This window comes from Siphateles boraxobius, unplaced genomic scaffold, assembly GCF_051911475.1.
Source record: "Siphateles boraxobius isolate OS27281-9 unplaced genomic scaffold, OSU_SipBor_1 52, whole genome shotgun sequence".
NCBI classification, from domain to species: Eukaryota; Metazoa; Chordata; class Actinopteri; order Cypriniformes; family Leuciscidae; genus Siphateles; species Siphateles boraxobius.
In genome coordinates this window covers 590,444-611,260 of record NW_027509164.1, presented here as the reverse complement: position 1 = coordinate 611,260, position 20,817 = coordinate 590,444, and the positions used below count along the sequence as shown (strand labels likewise).

Below are 20,817 nucleotides of genomic sequence, written 5' to 3'. Positions count from 1 at the left end.
ATACTAACAAAAATAGGGTTGTTTGCCAGGGATGCATCAGGAACGATCCCGAGAGAGAAAAAAAAAAGTTGTGACCCAAATTGGCATGGACCAGTATATGTAACTGTCAGGGGTCATGGAATTTCTGGAATGTCATGGAATTTTAAAAGGTCTATTCCAGACATTGAAAGTCAGGGAATTTTATATATTTTTTGTCCAAGTCATGGAATATCAGGGAATTTAGTTTGTTGCTTTAAATTTTAGTTTCCATTTATCAAAATGTAATTTTTCTATACCAATTCTCACCACCAGGGGGTGCAAGCGCGTGTTGTTGACGAAGAACATAGCAACAGTTAGAGCAAGACATTCATTCATAAATACTCATTTACAACAATTGAGCATGCATTAAGTTTTTTGTGATGATTATCTGGGTCAGTATATATGCGGAAAAGATGATAAAGGCACAAAAGCTGTTTTTTATGTTTCATTCATTAACTTCATTATTACTTTCCCTGTGTAGCCTTATGCTGCGTTCACACCGGACGCGAATAGCGCGTCAGGCGCGAGTGATTTCAGTGTTAAGTCAATGCAAAGACGCGTTACGCTCGTAAAAAATTCCTGCGGCGCGAATGAGGCGTGTAGCGCGGCGCGGTAGACGCGAATACGCCTCATTCGCGCGTCGAGTTCGCGCGAATGGCGCGAATTGAGCGTCTGGCGCGTTATGCGCGAATGGTGCATTTTGTGCATTCACGCATTTGACGCGAATTCGCGTCTGCCGCCCAAGTTGAAAAATCTGAACTTTGGCGTCAATTCGCGCCGCGTTTACCAATCAGAAGCCTAGCTGCTTGCTGCTGTCACGTGGTGAAGTATCTGGATGCTTCAATACATTATTTTGTAATGGTTCTAATGCACAACAAAGCAACTATTTTATCACATAAAACTTGATTTCAATATATAGACATTCATTTTGTATTGAATGCTATTTATTCCATATCTAGATTATATTAAATATTATTATAATGTGAAGACAAACATACTGCATTATACGTTCATGTCTGGACAGTGTTGTGTGTGAGAGAGAAAAAAATCACAGGACAGATTAATCACTTTTGGAGGCTGGCTCCATCATCAAAACAAAAATAAATGACAGATTAGGTGGATGAGGGCGAGGGTGATCCTCGCTCCGATGCGGGACAACAGGTCATCAAGCTGGGCGCGGGACCGGCGGAAGTACCGCTGAAAGCGGCTGTCATCCAGGCGCAGCTCCTGGAGCGAGCAAATGGTGAAACTCGCCACACTGGGTCAAAGGGTCAGGTGGACACAAATACGGCGACGATGACCCCTACGCCGCCGTTCTGCTCTCCATGGCAAATACAGAGCTGTCACTCTCTCGGTGAATGCTCGATCAACATAAAAAAGATGGCCGCCAACGGGTTTCGATTGTGACGCGCGTAAATTTCGCTTCAAACTTTTGTTTTTTTACGCGCGTCAAGAGCGAAATTGACGCGCGTAAAAACGTCACAATCGAAACCCCTGAATGGATTCAAAATGGTCAAGCGTATAACTAGACGTGGTAGGCGCGAATTTGACGCGCTATTCGCGTCCGGTGTGAATTAGGCTACATGTTATCAACTTTTTCTAACATGAACGGGATTATAATCGGTTTCCCTCAATACCTGATCATACTCAAGGATTCCCATTCCATCAGGACAAAACACTTAACGTAGCTTAATGGATTAATACAGTGATATAAAATACCAAACTCGCACCTTATTGGGATGTATGTATAAGTATGCCCACATACATGTTAATATTCCTACGTACACGTTAATCTGGGAAGGGTCATACCACTTTCATATTGTTGTCCTATATTGTTAGTTTAACTGAAACTTACGTCGCTTTGGATAAAAGCGTCTGCTAAAAGACTAAATGTAAAATTGGCTTGACATTCGCACATGTAGGGACCGTCTCTAAAGTAACATTGGTAGTCCTATAGGCCTAAACGTTTCTAACTTCAATAGCAAACTTCAATTTATTTGAATAAATTGCGCATTATGCCTGACTCCTACATGAACACTTAACAGTTGGTTTGCAAGTTGTTCTCTTCAAATGCTATTGAAGTTAGAAACGTGTTTACCAATGTCGTGTGTTACTTTAGAGACGGTCCTTAAATGTGCGAATGTCCAATGTCAAGCCAACTTATGCCTGTATCACTGAGAAACGCGCAGCTTTAAACTTTGGGCGTTAAGTTCATATTCTGAGTGCTTCTGCTTGCCTGCGAGTTTGGTCTTTTATATCACTGTATTAGTCCATTAAGCTACGTTAAGCGCTTTATATGTCCAGCAGGGGAATCCTGACGTATTGAGGGAAACCCTAGTAGCTACTGCATGAAGCACAATTGCCGCAATATAAGGTTGAGGCAACTAAACATGTCAAACTCAAATGTAACATTGGATCTGTATACATCCGTATCGGTGGAATAACATTATAATCTCGTTCACGGTAGAGATGCATGTAGGCTACACAGGAAAAGTAATCGTGAAGACACTGAATTTCACATAAAACATAATAGTCACAGATACACTTACATTGTTGTAAATGAGTTTTTATGAATGAATGGCTTGCTCTAACTAACTGTTGCTCGGTCTTCGTCAACAACACGCGCTTTCACCCCCTGCTGGTGAGGTCGACAGACAGCAGAAGGAGATTATGCTGAGTAATCTACTGCGTTTCCTGCAGTTCCTGGACGTCAATGTTGAATTTACTGTCGAATTTGAACCACTGAATTTGTTCAATCCGCCTGTTGAATATTATAGGTTGTATTTATAATCAGTTTGAATATTTTGGAAGTGAAATATGAAAGGTGAATATGGATTATTGAAATTTGACTAATGAAAGTGTGTTTGAAATGTTTTGAATTTAAATATTCACAGCTTAAATATTCAACCATGCTAAATTTCAGCCCATAAAAATGCAAACCCTAAAAATACAAAGCATTAAAATACAAGCAGGGTTAATGCAATACATATTTTTTCAAGTAGTACAATTTTTTTTAAATTTTTTTTTGAAAAAACAAAAGGGACAATACATATTAATGAACATTTTCACAAATGTAAATATGTCAGATTATAGCCTTAGGCTAATTTCCATCTGCAATTCAACAGGCTTTTTGTTTAAAAAACATTTGGCATTATTTTACTTTCATATTATAGGTCATGGAAATTCATCTTTTTAGTCAGTGAAAGTCAGGGAAAAGTCAGGGAATTTGACATTTGGTTTAGAGTGGGAACCCTGAACTGTGATTTTGGAGTATACTCTGCAGTTTCATCACGGAGAAGCCAAGCTGTGTTGTTCAAAGATCGCCGCCTCCATTTCTGCAATGACTTCAGGTGAGTTTGAACTGTTATTAAGATATGGCAGACAAACTGAGTAACTTGATCAGTAACCTGAACAGTCCTGAAACTAATAGTGAGACAGAAAAGAGCGAACGCTGTAAGCAGCTGTGCTCTGAAGCCCTCACTTCAGAGAAATTTGCAGAAATTATTAAGTAAATGGTTGTCTTGATAAGTTTTGCTTCTGTTTGGAAATTTAAACAACAACTTGACTGGCTACAAACAAACAAAGAAACTGAAAAATTAAAATGTTTAGCCTTGTATTGCTTACGATGATTACAAAAAGCAAGTATATTAAATTATGGGTCGAAGATCATTTCCTTGGACAAGTGTGACTAAAGTTAAACAGACACTTTGTGAAAACAACTTAGAATATTTTGCAGCTTATGAAAATTAATGTTCTGCCAATAATAATGATGAAGTTTATGATTCGGCTATTGTGATTGAACCCGCCACTGGTGGACTGTAAAAGAATACAGAGAACTGCTTATCAGCTCTGTTTGCATTCCTGTTTGGGACACACTGCTTCAAGGGTGTGCAGTAAGTTGGAGCCGAGAGTGTTTTAATGGTGGTCATCAGGACCATTTAATACGTAACTGTAAATGCCCACCGAGAAGGTGTTTAAAATGTGATAAAATGACAACACATTTTTGGTAATAATATTGGTTTGAAAGTAGATCAGTGTTTAAATGATGACAGTGACATTTTTCGTCTGAGAAATAAGAGATAAAAAGGTCAAAAGATTGAAGTCTTAAAGTGAATCCTTTTGAAGAAAATATCTATAATAGTAATTTCTATAATAGTAATTTTTATAAGTGAATTGATGAATACAGGTTGATGTAAAATGAATGACTCCAACAGATGTGAGTTGCAAAATATATCAAAGTAACTAAAAGGATGATTGTGTTGTAATTAAACATTTTAAAAAGGTTTTAGATGATATAGAGAGACTAATCTCACAGATGATTTACAATAACTGCAAAAGTATCACAAGCAGAGAGTGCTTGCCTCGTCAAACTTATAGTGTGAATCCTAATTGGAGATTGATAAACTCCAAGAGAAAACTAAAGTCAAATATTAAACTATGGTTGAGAACTTGACAATTAAAATTGAGATTGAGAAATATGAAACGTTATTGAGAACTAGAATAATTATTTTTATGTAAGAACAAATAAGCAGAAGTAGTAGGCTACTGAATTAACAGTTGCTAAATGTAAAATGTGTTGAAAGGCATTTGATTAAACAAACAGCTTGAAAAGTTGACCATGAAAGAGCTAGAAGCTGATGTTTTGCTTTCAAAAGATAAGTCTGCTATTGGCTGTAATGAAACAGTTCGCTTATCTAAATCTGATGTGTGCTGTGGCTGAAACAGCCAGTGCGACAGAGACTCAATCTGAATGGAAATTTGTAATGTCTAGATTCCCTGACGTGGGCAAAAGACTGTAAAACTATGTTTATTTGAAAACACATGTAATTTCTGGCAAAGATGCCTTAAGCTGGGCTAGAGTTAAAAGATGGTAGATAAAGTCTAATGTTAAAAGTTTTATGACAATGCAGTGTACCAGTCCTGAATGCCTCAGAGTCTCTCTCTCATTCAATGTCAGCTAAAAGCTGTTATCTGAGCCTGTGTCATAAGTGATAATAAGCTATTTATAGTAAAGCACAGTGTTTCAGTTGAAAACCAGAGACACAGAGATGTTAAAAGAAATCATTACCATTCAGAGGGCAATTTGTATTTAAATGTTAAAAATGTTTTAAATGTAAAACTGAATGACTTTAAAGAAGTCTTTAAAATAATAATACAGACCTTAAACGATAGAGGTGACATTTTGATTAGCGTATTTTAGGACCAGTAACAACTTTGTCTCATTTTAGTCTCCACCATTCAGGACCGATGGCTCCGGCTACAGATGAAGTACACTGAATGTACGGTTGTGATCTAAATTCACTGACTATAGTCTAAGTAGCTAGGTTGCTGCTTTTAAGATAGTTAATGGATTTAAGTGATTAAATACTGTTGTTATTAACCTGTCTCCCTGTGAACACTATTAGGCAATCGGAATGGCTCTGGTGACTCTTGAACGTGCCTTTCCTAAGCTCCAGAAAACAGCTGAGTTCTGTTGAAGAAAACTGATTGTATTGGGAATGAGCGGTCACCAGTGTGTACGTGTGTACGAGTGGCTACTCAATGACGGGATGATCTTCCTGGCCAGGGGACAGCCCAACGCAGGGGGTCACGAACACTGGGCAACTCCGGATGGAGGTGTTATTTGTGAGAAAGGTATGAGAGTTGAGCGCTGATTACTGGAGGCCACCGGGGTCAGCAGAGCATTGAGAGGTGAGATGGGCTGTGAGGTGAAAATTAATGTTACGGCAGTCTGACCCAGAAATGTGAGTTCCTCTATACCACACCAGAAACCGCATTGATTGTATGGCTTGTTTTTCATTGTGACAAGTGTCTGCAACTATGCCAGGGGAAGACACCCTGAAGAGAAGAAAATTAAAGATAAAGAGATAACGGGAGTGGGCTTTCAGGAGCCAGCTGATTCCATGAGGTGATTGCCATTATTTGCTGCGGAGACAGTAACAAAACTTAATTATATGAGGGACATGATGTTGGTTGCCATATGGGCAAGTAAAATGTATAGAAGAGATAATGTTGAGCTAATATGTCTATAACATAGTTTTAACTCCTGAAGGTCGTTAGGCATGGTGGTGGCTAAAGATGAAGACAGCTTTGTAGATTTGAGAAAAGTCTGGATAATAAAGCTGAATGGTAAAAGGTTAATGTAATGGATTTAATATTACATTTTGTCTAAATTACAGTCTTAGGAGGCTGTTGAAAAGATTATTTGTTTAGAGAGAGAGAGACTGTCTGAGTGGAGGAAGGGTTGGTAACTGTGTCTGTCTTTCTGTTATCGGCCTGCTAGAGCAAGCTGAAGCAAAATAATGATAATGAAACAAAACAACCCAGCTGACCTCGTTAAATTCTAATGAATAATGAACAGGCATGCTTTGAAACTGGTTAAGAGACCATGTAAAATTAGGTAGAAGCTACAGGAAAATGGGAAGTTAAAATCTTATTTAAAATTTAAATATTTTAGCAATAATATAAAGAAAAATGAACATTGAAAATGAACAGTTAACATATGTGTGTCTAGTATGAGTGCGTGTGATGGTGACAGCACTTTATGTCATGTATGTATTAGTTTGGGGTACTATTATTTCCTGATTTTGAGGATATTTTGTCATTAACCTCTGGAATTAGTGTTTTATCATTACAGATGGGTTAAGTGAAATGACCAACTTTAAAAAAGTTGATAATTCTAAGTCAATCTGATGAAAAGACAATGCAGAACATGGGACGAGCTTTAATTGGAGTGGTTCTCCAGCTCTGTCTGCTATTGGTAATTATGAATGCTTTTGTCATTTATGATATTGAACTGAATTACTCTCTGGATTAGTATTTTATATAAATTGGAATTGTAAAGAAGATTGCCGTCCATTCTGGGGTAAAACTCTTGTCTAAATTCAACTGAGGGTATAAATTTAAATAGACAACTAGGTGGGATCATAAGGATAAACGTAGGAAAAAATAAATAAATATATATATATATATATATAGACTTGACGGCAGAGAGACAAAGTGACACATTGGCTAAGTCACTATCCAAATTATCCAGAGTGAGCTCCCTCATTTTTATTGAAAGGCCGGAGGGCGAACAAAGGAGGAGTGAATATAACTTCTAAAAAGAAAAGGTTTTATTTCTCCATCCATTAAATGTATGTATGACATTAGATGTCTAAGAAAACTACAATTTAATAAAGGTAAAAAGAGAAAGCAGCTATATGGCTGTGGGCTGGGATCTGAGTAACATAATATTTTGGTTTCTGTAAAACTGTAAAGATAAGTGGAACTGAGACAAATACTGTGAGAAGTAGTTATAATGAAAAATAAAGTTGAAGTTAATGATAAGAAAACAAGAGTATTGAAGAATTAATAAAATACCATGATTTCCCTAACGAGGGAACTTTAAGTGTCACTAGGCTGACAGTGGTGAGAGACTCGGATGCAGAAGGAACTGGCATGTAGGGCAAGATGGAAGAAATATAGTAGAAAAAAAAATGTATGTTATGAAAATACAATTTCTGATAGAATTTATGGAAGTCAAATTAAGTTTAAATGGTGAGTTTCAAAATAAAAATAATAAGACATTGTATGATTGACAGGGATTCAAGTGATATAAGGATAAGGAATGAACAAAAGCTTTATTAAGCAGAATGGGGAACGATCCTATATTTTAGTGGTAAAATAATGACCGAAATGATGATGTGAATTTGTTTTATTTTATTTCTATTTTTGAAAAGAGTAAAAAAAAGTATAAGATGTTATATAATTAAGATGGTGACTGTAAACTGAAGGATGAATTCATGGAGAGACTTAAAGTGGATTATTATGGGTCTTATTTTTTTTATTGTTGTTTATTTTCAGTTTGACAACCTTTTTGTTTTCAACCAGTGTTTGAACCTTTTGGGTCTATAAATGGGAGTAGTGAAAAGAATGGATTAACTATTCTTCTTAGTTTATTATAAAATGAATTGGAAATTATAAAAACTAGTGCATATATCCTGGTATTTATGATTATAGACAATGTCTGTATTTGGGATCTGAGTAGTGACTGCGGGTCTAGCCCATGCTAGGAATACAGCAACAGTGCTTGCTTATTTAGCCGGCTTCCAGAGAATAAATATGTACTTGTATTGTATCAGTTAATTTGATGATGAAACCAAATTAGCCTAGATGAATAATAGCTGTGTAAGACATGTAAAGACAGCTATGTCCAAAGGTTCTGGAGATCAATATTATAGTATGTGGGATATTTTGTTGATATTAAGTCATTGAAGGAAAAATATATTGTTTGTTTTATAAAAATTAACCTGACAGAGGAGCATGGGTCAGAAACCTAACATTTTGAAGCAGCCTCTTTATGGATAGACCAGATGTGGTGTTTAGGACTCCACATTGGTCTAAAACGGGGGACTGAAGGGGGTGGATTGGAATCCACTGCTGCTTCAATGTATATGTAATGATTGATTATAATTAAGGTATTAATCAATATTTTTCCTTCTAAATATCAAATGAGTTGAATGACTTCTCTGGAGATTTTACTTTATTTATATAAGTTACCATTGTGATTACTGAAATGTTCTTTTCATGTATTCTTTAATGTCTGTATTTGATATCTGAATGCAGCGCTTGCTTATTTAACCCAGCTTCCAGAAATGAAATAGGGACTTGTTTTGTGTTTGAGAAAGGTCTTCAATGTGTTTAAACATATAGGGGTCATTGAAGCCAATAGTTTAAGGGGCCATTTCTTTGTTAAAGCCTTTCTTTCCAGTTAGACTAAAGTTTAGCTATCCTTCAGAGAAAGAACGCATTATCTTGATGTTTGGAGAGGACTCTCCTGTTTATAGTGAGAGCCTGGCCAAATCCAACCTTGGACAAGCTGTGTGTCGGTGTGTCTGTTAGTCTTCTTGGTTACAGGTTAAGGAACCACTGGCATTATTGGAGATTGACTGAGTTGTTGTTCTGGACATGCTGGCGCCCAGCAACCCAAATCTGCGACCTGGAAGGTCATGACGTGCCTAACTTCAGCTGCATAATCGATGGAGATATGCTTCAGTCTATCTGTATATGTGTGGAAAATTACTGTGTTTATCTATTTCATAGCCAATGAGAATCATTCATCCTGTAAGCAATGACGTAGCTTAGACCTTGGAAATCGTATAACTGCTGTGATCTTTGTAACTGTAAGCGGGGCGGCCTACGAACTCCTGTGCGAGTATTGAAGCTGACTACTGCTGATGAAACTGCAAACTATCTTCAGTAAATATTTTCTTTAATTTTTTATAATTCTGACTCTGGGTCTTCATTTTTCATATCTGGTTCTGGGTCTTTAACTGTACACCCCTTACAACACATTCTGCTTCCGTCAGCCTACCCACGGGGGTCATTCTAAATAAGAAAGGGGATAACTTTTCTTCTATTATCCGTCTATTTAAATTATCGATTGAAATATTGGACCACGACGATTTTTTAAGTAATCATAATAATCTATCGTATATAGCTGGTCTAGTTTCTGCATGTGGAGTGTTTTGTGGCGATCTCTTTTTCCATATTCTCATTATTTCTTGGCCTACCCAAAACTTCGCAAAATAACTACTAAGGTTTGTTTCTTCGTCTTTTAAACAGGCTTTTATTTATAGGAAGAGAAAACATAGCATCCAATTTGGTTTCAATATCTGGAACTGCTAATCCACCTTTCTCAAATTTTTTACATAATATTTCGCGTTTCAATTTCTCTTGATTAGAACTCCATAAGAAACGAAACATCATTTTCTTTACGGAGTTTAAAAACCGTCTTGGGGCAGGGAAAGTTGCCGCTACATATGTGAGTGATGCTATGATCTCTGCATTGATTAATAACACTTTACCTCTAAGAGTGAGATCTCTTTCTTCCCACTGGTTTATTTTCCACTCTATTTGATGTAATCTAGAATTCCAATTCCTTTCCTCCATATCCTTACACCATACCATTCCTAGTAATTTAATGGTTTTGTCTTGGTTCTTTAACCCAAAATTGTATTGAGGTTCTGTCCAATTAAAATATAGAGTCTCACTTTTACTTCCTTTTGATCTTCATACCCGTTGCTAACCTAAAACGATCGCATACCAGTAGTGCTATTTCTACTGAATGATTATTTGTAAGTAGCTGGGTGAGGTCATCCATATACAGCGATAACTTTGCTTCTTTGCCCAAGCTCCCTGGAATTACTAACCCTTTCAATTCTGGATTTTGCCTAATAGCTTGAGCTAATGGTTCTATAGCTAACACAAAAAGCAGTGGAGATAAGCCACAACCCTGGCACACTCCTGAACGAACTATAACAGGGGGGGACAGATGGCCATTAACCAATATGCGACTTTGACACTCTGTATATAACAGATTAATCCATCTGCGTATTGATTCCCCGAGCCCAAAGCCATCTAATGCTTTACGCAAAAAACAATGGTCTATGCTATCAAAGGCCTTTTCTAAATCTAATCCTAAAACACATAAGGGTATTTTGCGATCTTGTGCATAGAGAAGAGAATCGCGTATCAAAGCCAAATTTTGATGCAAGGATCTACCCTTAACTCCACTTGTTTGCTCATTCCCTATTAAACTTGTCATGATAGGTTGAAGACGAAAAAATATTGCTTTAGACAGTATCTTTACATCAGTTCCCAGCAATGTTAAAGGGCGCCAATTCTTTAGATCGGTTTTATCCCCTTTCTTAAATAACATAGAAATGGTACCCTCTCTCAATGTCGGGGGAAGTTTGCCCAGAACCAGACTTTCTTTGAACATTGACAGCATTGTATCTTTCAACTCTTCCCAGAATTTTACATAAAATTCTTTGGGTAAACCATCCATTCCCGGACATTTATTACCTTTCATACTTTTAAGTGCTCTTGTCAGATCGTCAATTGTGAAATCTTTTTCCCTATCGATCAGTGACTCTTCTTCAATAAGAATTTTTGGAAGAAGCCTATCCATTATTTCTTCATCTATTTTCTTTTCAGAAAAGAGATCTTGATAAAAGGAGTGAATGTATGAAATTAGTTCTTTTGTTTCAGTTATAGATTCATTGTCTTGATTTTTTAATTCATTTATAACCGATTTTGACCGGAGCACTTTTTTAAAGAAGTAGCGTGTACATTTCTCATTAGATTCTATATGTTGTAGTCTACTTCTTATCATCAAACTCTTACTCTGATCCGCATAAATGTCTAAGATTCTTTTTTTCAATCTCCTAATATCATCCATAACGTCGAACCCAGAATGAGCCATAGTATAAAATTGTTGTAATTCCTTTTGGTATGATTTACAAGCCATTGCTTTTTTCCTCTTGATTTTTCTACCCTCATTCATAAAGAATTTTTTTGTTCTAATTTTACAATCTTCCCACCATTCACCCATAGAATTATATAATGACTGCAAACTTTTCCATTGACTCAACTTTCCTCTGTATCGACGCACCACTTCCTGGTGATCTAGTAAGGTGATATTCAGTTTCCAATATCCCATACCTTTCGCTCTTATCCCTCCAAGTTCTAATTCAGCATCCAATTTAGCATGGTCCGAAAAAAAGGTTGGGTTTACTCCTGAATACAATACTGTTATCTGCGATGAGGTAAAAAGAAAATCAATCCTGGAACAACTCCGGCCATTAGACCAACTGTACCCAAGGCTATCTGGGTTTTTGGTTCTAAAGGCATCAACTAGTCCGAAGTCTTTAACTAATTTAATTAATTCTTGGGAACTTGAGTCCAAATTAGCTGTAGAGGAAGACTTTCTATCCTTCTGACTTAAATGACAATTGAAGTCTCCTCCTAAAATAACTTCTTTACCACAAATTAGTAGAGATGGTATTGCTTTCAAGACTTCTTTTCGACTTTGTAAGTCTGTGGGGCAATATACATTAATCACACGAAAATAAATATTGTCAAGTTTACGTCAACATATATCAATCTCCCATTTACAACTTCTTGTGTTTTACAGATTTTTAAATCATTCCCTTTGAAGAGGATAGCTACACCAGAAGATCTGTTGTTGTTGTCTCCAGACCACACAGACGGACCATAAGTCCATCTGTCTTCTAGATATTTATAATCTGGTTTAAAGGGGATATTACATTCCTGAAGCAAACAAATATCATGATCTGCATTATATAAGTAGGAAAACACTGAAGTACATTTCACTGGATCCATGATACCTCTAGTGTTAATAGTAGAAACAGATAGAGGAACCATTATGGGGAGATGGGAAAGGAGGACAGGCAAATAACGTTAAGACAGTTCTGTTTTGCTTTTCAGCCTTTTCCTCTTTTTCTTTTTGTCTTGCATTTCCGTTCTTTTTGGGAGCGGTTGTTTATTAATATGCATGGTACAAGAAAGAGAAGTTATTTCATTGGAATCAAGAAAGGGAGTCGAATTAGATGACAGGGATGCCCAATTGGGAGAGTCCTCTTGATCTTGGATTCCCGATGATACATTAGTCGATGGAGAGGAATCTATCCCTTCTGCCATTTGATCGCCTGATGATGAGGAGTCTGAAAGAAGTGGAAAGGATGCAGGGAGAGTCCCCAAAACATCAAGAAGTACGTTTCCATTGCAGGACTGGGGTTTCTGTGTGGGAGTGGAGGAGCCCAGAAGAGGAAAATCTGTGAGTGATTTTGGCGTATTCATTTCTAAATTAATCTCTTGCGTTTGTAGAGTAACATTTCCTCCATCTTTTGTGATGTAGTTCCTTCCTGCCCGAACAGGGTCCTCCTCGCCGAAAGACAGAGGAAGAAGGGCTCTCGGAGTAGCATCTTCACTCTGATCTGTTGTGGAGTTGATTGCTGAAGAATGTTGGTTGCTGAAAGGGATATCATCCGTTTCAGTTGTTTCCGGAGGATTGGTTTCCTTTTCCAAATCATCCCAGGTTGTTGTCGAACTTTATTTGCATATGCAGAAGGACAATCACGAAATCTATGATTATCTGCACCACACAGATTACACTTCATAGGTACCGGGCAATTTTTTGACAAATGGCCGTGGTTTTTGCAGTTTCTACAAAAAACAGATTCACATTGGGCTGCTAAATGGTTCAGAGAGCCACATTTTCTGCATTCTTTGGGTTGTACGTTGTAGAAAACAAAACCTCTAATTGTGCCTAATTGGATGATGGATGGCAAGTGGAGAAGCTCTCCTTTCTCGTTAGTTCTCAAACGAACATGAAATTTAGATGCTCCCGTCTTAATTCCATCTTCATCTTTGATTTGAAAGGCTTTTGTAACTGAGCAATGCATTGAAAACCAAGTAGATAAGTCCTCAATTTTAATCCTCTCTGAGTACATCATCACAGTCACAGTTCTGAGTTCTCTCTCAGCCAATGGAATCAATTCAATCTTTTGGAAGCAAGCAGCTTCCTTCTTTTTTGTTTGAAATCTTTCTAAGCACTGTTCGTATAGCAATAGCGTTGCAAAAATAACTTCAAAAGTTTTCCTACCCGGTAAGGCAAAAATGAAGTCCAGTTGAGAAGCACTAAAACCCAATTCTGTTTGCAATATCCTTCTGCTGAAAGTCAGCCGATCCATTTCTAGATCTTCCAGCAGCACAAATCTTGCTGTATTCCTTCGTGGTACTTGAGCCGCCATTTTCTCACTCCAAACCCAAGGGGCGAAGCCAAATAATCAGAAAAGAAATCTGAACCAAGGAAACAGTCCCTGGGTGAACCACCTTCCTGATCATGGTGTCTCCCCTGCCAGGTAAGTATGAATTCCCAGGCCTCCCGTCAGAGGCACCCTGTCCCTCTCCGCAATCCTCACCAACGGTCGGACAATCAAACACACACCTGATTCAACTCATCAGCTCATTCGTAAAAACTCCAAGAGATAAGAGAGAGACATCAAAAATCTCTTTTGCTGTTGTTGTTGTTGTGGATGATGTTGTTTTCATGCTCCGGATCCATGAGCCAAAAATCAATTTCATACGCGGTCACCGGATAGTGGACGAATCAGATGTTAAACGAGATAAGAACAGAGTTGTTGTTTTTTTTTCCTCTCACACCACCATTACCTGTATAGCATATGATCACCTACAACACCTTTAAAGCACCCATACACAGCAATATACGTTACTTCCATTAACCCTCTGGGGTCCTATGTGTTTTGGGGTCCTGGAGGTGTTCTGACATGCTCTAACATTTGTGCTTTTTTCAGTTATTTATAAACATGTTAATGGCAAAGGTGTAAATTCACTCTATATAGCACAAACAGGGCTACCATTATATGTTAGCAAGATGTATGTACATGTTTGTATTTTTGAGAGAATATTGTTTATGCATGGTTATTGAAAAAACTAAAACTTAAAGTCTCTGAAATAAGGCCACAAAACACATACTAAATATGTGTCCACAAGACTTTTGACTAATGGATGTTCTCGCCTAGGATTTTTGCTTCAAAATGATCTGAAAATCATCCTTCCAAATCATTCACATAAAACAATACATTGATTTAAATTTAGTAAAACACTTTTTGTTTGGAAAGGCAATATGCGAAATGGGCGTGACTCATGTATAATGGTCTGATTCACACCTGTGAAGACAAAAGACCTGCTTAATGAGCCTGCATAATGAGCTTTTCACAGGTGTGTCACTGAGCCACAAGAAAGAATACAAGGACACAAGAAAAGAAATGTGTATATATACTACAAAATTGGTTCACAGTTGGAAACATCTATAAAAAAATAGTATTTTTCCACTTGTATTTTTGCTTGCAAATTGTATAATATCCAAGGTGAACATTTCTAGTAATTGTGTAGTTAATTCTCATACTGTATTTTCAGAAAGTTTTGGATATGTATCCTCTCCCCAAATTTGTCACTAATAAAACACAATACAAATAATTTGAAGAGAAGGCTTATATTGACCTTTTAAGATTTTGTTTAAATCTACCTTGTAAATATATTATTTGCTATTTTATTAAAAAGGTTACAATTACAGCAACAATTAAAATAACAATATTTCAAGTGTAATATTTCTTTGTAAAAACTAAAGTATACATTTTATCATACATATTTCAAAGTTAAGGATTCATTAGTTTGAATAAAGCCTACATTGGAACAAACACTATAATAGCATCCTAGTTGATGACTTTATTTTCGACAAAACAAACATAGCCTAATATATTTAACATTTGAGCAGAAATTGGTGAACAAAAGCTTATTCAATGTGGCAGTAGTCTATAGTTTAGGCTACAGTAAACAGTTAATAATCTATCCAAAAACTAGTCAACGAAATGTTGTCTTTCATATTTCTTCTGTAACATAGGCATATCGTTTGTTGTTTTTATGATAGCCTATATTAGGGCATATAAATATTAATTTGCAGTTTAATACGTTGCTAATACAAAGACATTTTAACGTTATATCAACATATTTCAGTCGATTTTCACTCATCTCAGTATAGCAATAGGGTTTGGTAAAAACTGTTCAGTTCATTCATTCATGATATCGCAATTAGAACACTAATACAAAAACTTACTTCTCAGATGGATATTTCATATTTCTTTGTAAAAACTAAAGTATACATTTTATCATACATATTTCAAAGTTAAGGATTCATTAGTTTGAATAAAGCCTACATTGGAACAAAGACTATAATAACATCCTAGTTGATGACTTTATTTTTGACAAAACAAACATAGCCTAATATATAACATTTGAGCAGAAATTGGTGAACAAAAGCTTATTCAATGTGGCAGTAGTCTAGTTTTTCATATTTCGTCTGTAACATAGGCATGTCGTTTTTTTATGAGCCTATATTAGGGCATACATATTAATTTGCAGTTTAATACGTTGCTAATACAAAGACATTTTAACGTTATTTCAACATATTTCAGTAGATTTTCACTCATCTCAGTATAGCAATAGGGTTTGGTAAAAACTGTTCAGTTCATTCATTCACACACAGACGCGATTCATATTTAAACAGTCTTTTTGCGGTTTACATACACTATGATATCGCGATTAGAACAATAATAAAAAAAAAACTTACTTATCAGATGGATCCGTTGCTCCTCGAAATGAAAAAAAACAGTACATGTTCTGAGGTAAATGTCCCAGGATTATTCCTCACACAGCCTCGCAAGAAGAAATAGTAGGCTACATTAATCTGATGATTACATTTGTTGTGTTATCGCGTTTATGAGGGGCGTTGACACTTTGCATGTGTTGCTTCAGATCATTTGCGTTTGAATACCGCGCGCTCTCCGTGGGCGTGTCAGATTAGCAGAATAATGAGCTGAGAGAACGATAATGAGATCGGCTGACACCTCTCTCTTTTTTAATAGATTACATAAACAGAGAATATTTATTTTAGTTTTGAATTAGATATTTTAAAAGTACAAATTTAAATGATTATAAAGATATATTGCTCGTGCTTGTGTGAATAGTATTCGCTGAGCTTTGTTTAAGTTTAGAGACGTGCACCAGAAAAAAATTTAACGGAGACAGAGAGGCAGAAAGCACACCCTGTTTATTTTCTTCATTTTACAAAAGCACACGGTTTTGATGTTAATGTGAGTGTACACAAAAAAAAAGAAGACCCTCTATAGTTTATAATCAAGTGTTGATTTTATTTATATGACCAAAAATGACGGAGTATTTTAAGTCTATGTTGCTGCTATGTGGAAAAAAAACAGCAAAACGCGCCGGCGCGTTTCTCGACCCCAGAGAGTTAACACCTGCTGCCACACAAGACTAAAACATCTCTTTCATTGAACACAGTTTTGGGGGTGCACCGTTCCCAGAAGTACTGCAATACCGGGTCGATGCGTGGAGTGGACGGAGCAAGCCCCTGTTCCATCTCCCAGTTCCAAAAATCAATTTAATATATGGTGCCCGGGTAGGGCACGTATCAGATATTAAACTGATAAGAACAGATTTTTTTCTTTCGAAAAAATGTTGTCACAAGTTTTCATTCCATGTTTTCCATTTACATTTTTTTTTTAAATCAAGTATTTATTTACACATCTTAAAACAACAAAACAAACAAATAAGAGGACACAATTTATAGTTAAAAATCAATTATTGATTGTGTGTTGTGTAAAAGTCCATGTATGTTAATATTTGTGTTGTTTTAAAGGAAACGTAAATGGATTAAAATAAATAGGAATAAAACATAAAAACAATAGAACAATAAAACATGCCAAATAAAACATCTCTTGTACAGGATCGAGGGTGAGTCCCTATCAAGATTGTCCATTCACTCCAGGTCTCCAGAACAGGCCCCAGACTCCCCGCTTCTGGTGCCCAGCGGAGATCCCCTCTCCTCCGGCCCGCTGGCCCGCTGTTCCCGTAGCCGGTGTGGTGAGGGTGCATCTACGGGCGGCCAGGGTCGGTGGCGGCCGGGACCTTCTACGTGTGACCCCGGCCCCCCCATCCGAATAACGACGTGCGGCCCACCCTGCAGCGTTGATCTTATTTTCTGCTCGCACGCGTGGAGGGGGACCGTCACGCGTTTCCCCACCAGCAGATTTCTGGTAACCCAGATGGCATCCTTGATCACGTTTAGGGTGAGCCAGAGCGAGGAAAATTTTGGTTGTGTCAGCTCCTTCAAGCCCTGACCCACCCCCAGGATGGCGAGCTTGTAGTCCACCTGGGCCCCACCCGCTGGCAGGCACGGGAAAAACAGGGGGCCGGTCTTGGCCCACAGGTCCTGCGCAGCGCCGCACTCCCAGAGCAGATGTCGAACGGTCTCCGGGGAACCACATCCGGACCGTGGGCAGGTGGAGTTTTTGGCCATGCCTCTGGAGTGCATAACCGCCCTGACCGGGAGGATCTCATGAGCCACCATCCACGACAAGTCTGTAAGCCTGTTCTGGAGAGCTGGGTGGGCTGCGTTCCTCCAAACGTGAACCGGGCTCACCGATTCTCGATCCTGCACAAGAGAGGTAAGAGACTTGTGATTAGTTAAAACAGTGGCATCATTTGTCTCTAAAAGGTATTTCTTTAAAAATTTCTTAATAAAACTATGCTCTTTTGACAAATTAAAAGACACTGGACTTTTAAGATTAATGGGTAAAATTTTCAAAGTTCTTAGGTATGACCCCATCCAGAATCGGGTCATGGCTGCTGTCTTGTGTTCTCTGGATGGGGTCAGTGCGTACTGGATGTGGAGGGCGGCAAAGCGGCTGCCTAAAAACAGGTGGGGGTCTGGGAGGCCTTTCCCTCCATTTTCTTTTTTCTTTTTGACGACCTCCCTCTTTAGTCGTTCCCACTTGGACCCCCACAGGAAATAAAATACCGCCCTCTCCAGGTTGGCCAGGAATCGTCTTGGGGGACTAAAAACAGAACAGACAAGTAAAATTAGTGGTAAAATCACTGCTTTAAAAATTAAAGGCTGAGCCCGTGCTGAGCCCGTGCACAGGTGTACCGACTTGGGTGTAATTGTCTCATTCCGTTGGAGAGATATGGCCATTTAAGTAAAGCCCGCCTCGCCCACTCCCAACGTTCCGGCGTCCCGTCGCCAACGTGAATCGAAATTCCGACTTTTTTCCCCATCGCTGTCGGCAATCAGACTCCAGGGAATCTTTCTGCACCGGTTTGGGTCAGATCGGGCGAAAGAGCTAGGACTAGTGTGCAAAAGTAGCTTTTTCACAAAATCCCGCCAGCGCAACCATCAAAACCGAGGCCTGCGTCTTGTTCGGCCCGAGCCAAGGATTCCGGTGATGTAAGACACTTGGGTCTGCGACGGACGGTTCAGGAGTTACGAGGCATTTCGTACTTCTGATCGCTGCAGCGCCACCTTGGGGCCGATTGGGCCGAGCCTTGGTGATGTTGTAGACCGGGCGGGTACTACCATCCCTCAAGAGTTTCAAGTCTCTACGACGTATGCTTTGGTCTGCCCGCTCACTTTTAGGGCAGAATGTTTGTTGGTCCAAAATCCCAGGTTGCACTCCAAAGTGTCGTGTTGTGCGCTCTGCTGTGATCCATTTTCGGTGTCAACAGTCAAGCTGAGCTTGTATTGCTGTGAGCTGAGCTTGTTTGTTGGCGACCTTTAGACCCTCTCGCCACGGCCCAGGTGGGCGTGGCCTTTGACGGCTCCCCCGCCTCTGCGTCATTGTGTCATCGCTTCTCGGCCTTTTGGCTAAGATCAAGTATCTGGTCGTCAGGTGGAGTTGCGATCGCCTCTTGGAGGTTTCCTGGCTCGAGATCGCTTGTGTCCCGGGCCCTACACCTTTCGGGAGGTAAATTGAACTTGCTGCTTTCTATTTTACAGATTTAAGGTAAGACCTTTTTTATCCTTTTATCTTGTTATTTATTTATTTATTTATTCATTGTATAGTTTTAAACCTTTTAGGCTGTCGGTGCCTCCATCATGTCGGCTGCCCGTGCCGGCGTGCGGAGGCACCACAGCGTGCGTTTTATATTCAGAGAGGTTGAGGGGAAGCTCCTGGGTATGTCCCGTATGGATTTTTCCAGGAAGCTGATCCAAAGGACGTTACATTTTAAGCCAGACGACTTGAATTGTTTGATGACTCTGCCCCTAAACAAGGGATTTGATTTGAGCTTCAAGACTGCTTCCCTTCTTAATGATTTTTGGCAAAGGTTTGAAACTGTTATGGCCCAGTTCTCCATGTTCACGGTGGAGAAACTTTCTGCTAACACACTTAAAACTGTGATTGTCAGGATGTTTAACGAAACAGTGACTGGAGATGATATTTGTGTCTGGCAGAGGCTACATACACTATCAAGGGATGCCCAAGCTGTGTAGGAAATGTGGAAGAGTTGGGCATCTTGCCGAGGCATGCCAAGAATTAGTATGTGGGAAGTGTAAAGAAATTGGTCACAGTTTTGAAATATGTACCAACGGCAGGCGTTGCAATCTTTGTGGAGAATCAACCCATCTCTACAGAGACTGCCCTAAAAGTTTTGCCAACAAGCTAAAAATGGCCGCCCCACAAGCACACCAAACAAAAGAACAAAGGAAGGAGGAGGTGGTCCCTGAGGTTTTGGCGGGAATTTCAAATCTCCTGCCAACCTCAGGGATTGGGCTAGAGGGAGCAAGTGGGGCGGCCACAGGGGCGGAGTCAAACATCCAAACTGAAAGGAAAGCCACCACGAATGAATTGAAAGCCACCATAATTGTGAAAGATAACGAAGGAGAGGAGACAGAGGAAGAAACGGTGTCCTCTTTAGAAACAGTTCCGGATGCGTTTTCAGAAACCAGTGGGAGTGAAACTGAGCTTTCACTCCCAAATGCTCAGGTGCAAAAAAGGCCTGCGGGATCTCCTCTGTTTGATACAGAGGAGAAAAAGCCTAGGGCAGCACATCGTTCGGATAGTTCCGATCCGGAAGATCCGGAACGTATGTGGCCCCTAGATTCCCCAAATGCGGTATCCTTTTTGCACGTAAAGCTAAGAACAATGACACCGAAAGAGCTGCAAGAGGCTTTCTCTGTAGCCCCGGAGGTGGTAAGCATTTGCCTTCCTGACCCCAGTCCATCTGGGAGGAGGGAAAGGCAATTGCAACAAGAGATCACATGATTTTAATGATTTTATTGTAGTCTTTTATTTTCTTCTGTTTTAAATGTCTCATACCTTTTTAACCTTACTGCTCATGGCCCTCACCATCTCAACCATCAATGTAAGAAGTGTGAGGTCCACCATACGAGCACAGAGCATTTTATCCTTTTTAAATACTTGTAAATCAGATGTGTTTTTAATACAAGAGTGTGCTTTGCCCTTTTTAAATAGGTACACCAAGATGGAAGAACTGTGGCCCCCTGGTCCCTCCATATGGAGTGGATCAAACCAAAATAAAAATGACGGTGTTGCTATTTTAATTAAAAATCCC

At 38.8% G+C, this 20,817-nt stretch overlaps 1 pseudogene; it reads right to left on the bottom strand.

The window, feature by feature from the left end:
* Nucleotides 1-16,749: 16,749 nt before the first annotated feature.
* On the bottom strand, nucleotides 16,750-16,922 carry LOC143713720 (U2 spliceosomal RNA; annotated as a pseudogene).
* Between the last annotated feature and the right edge of the window lie 3,895 nt (nucleotides 16,923-20,817).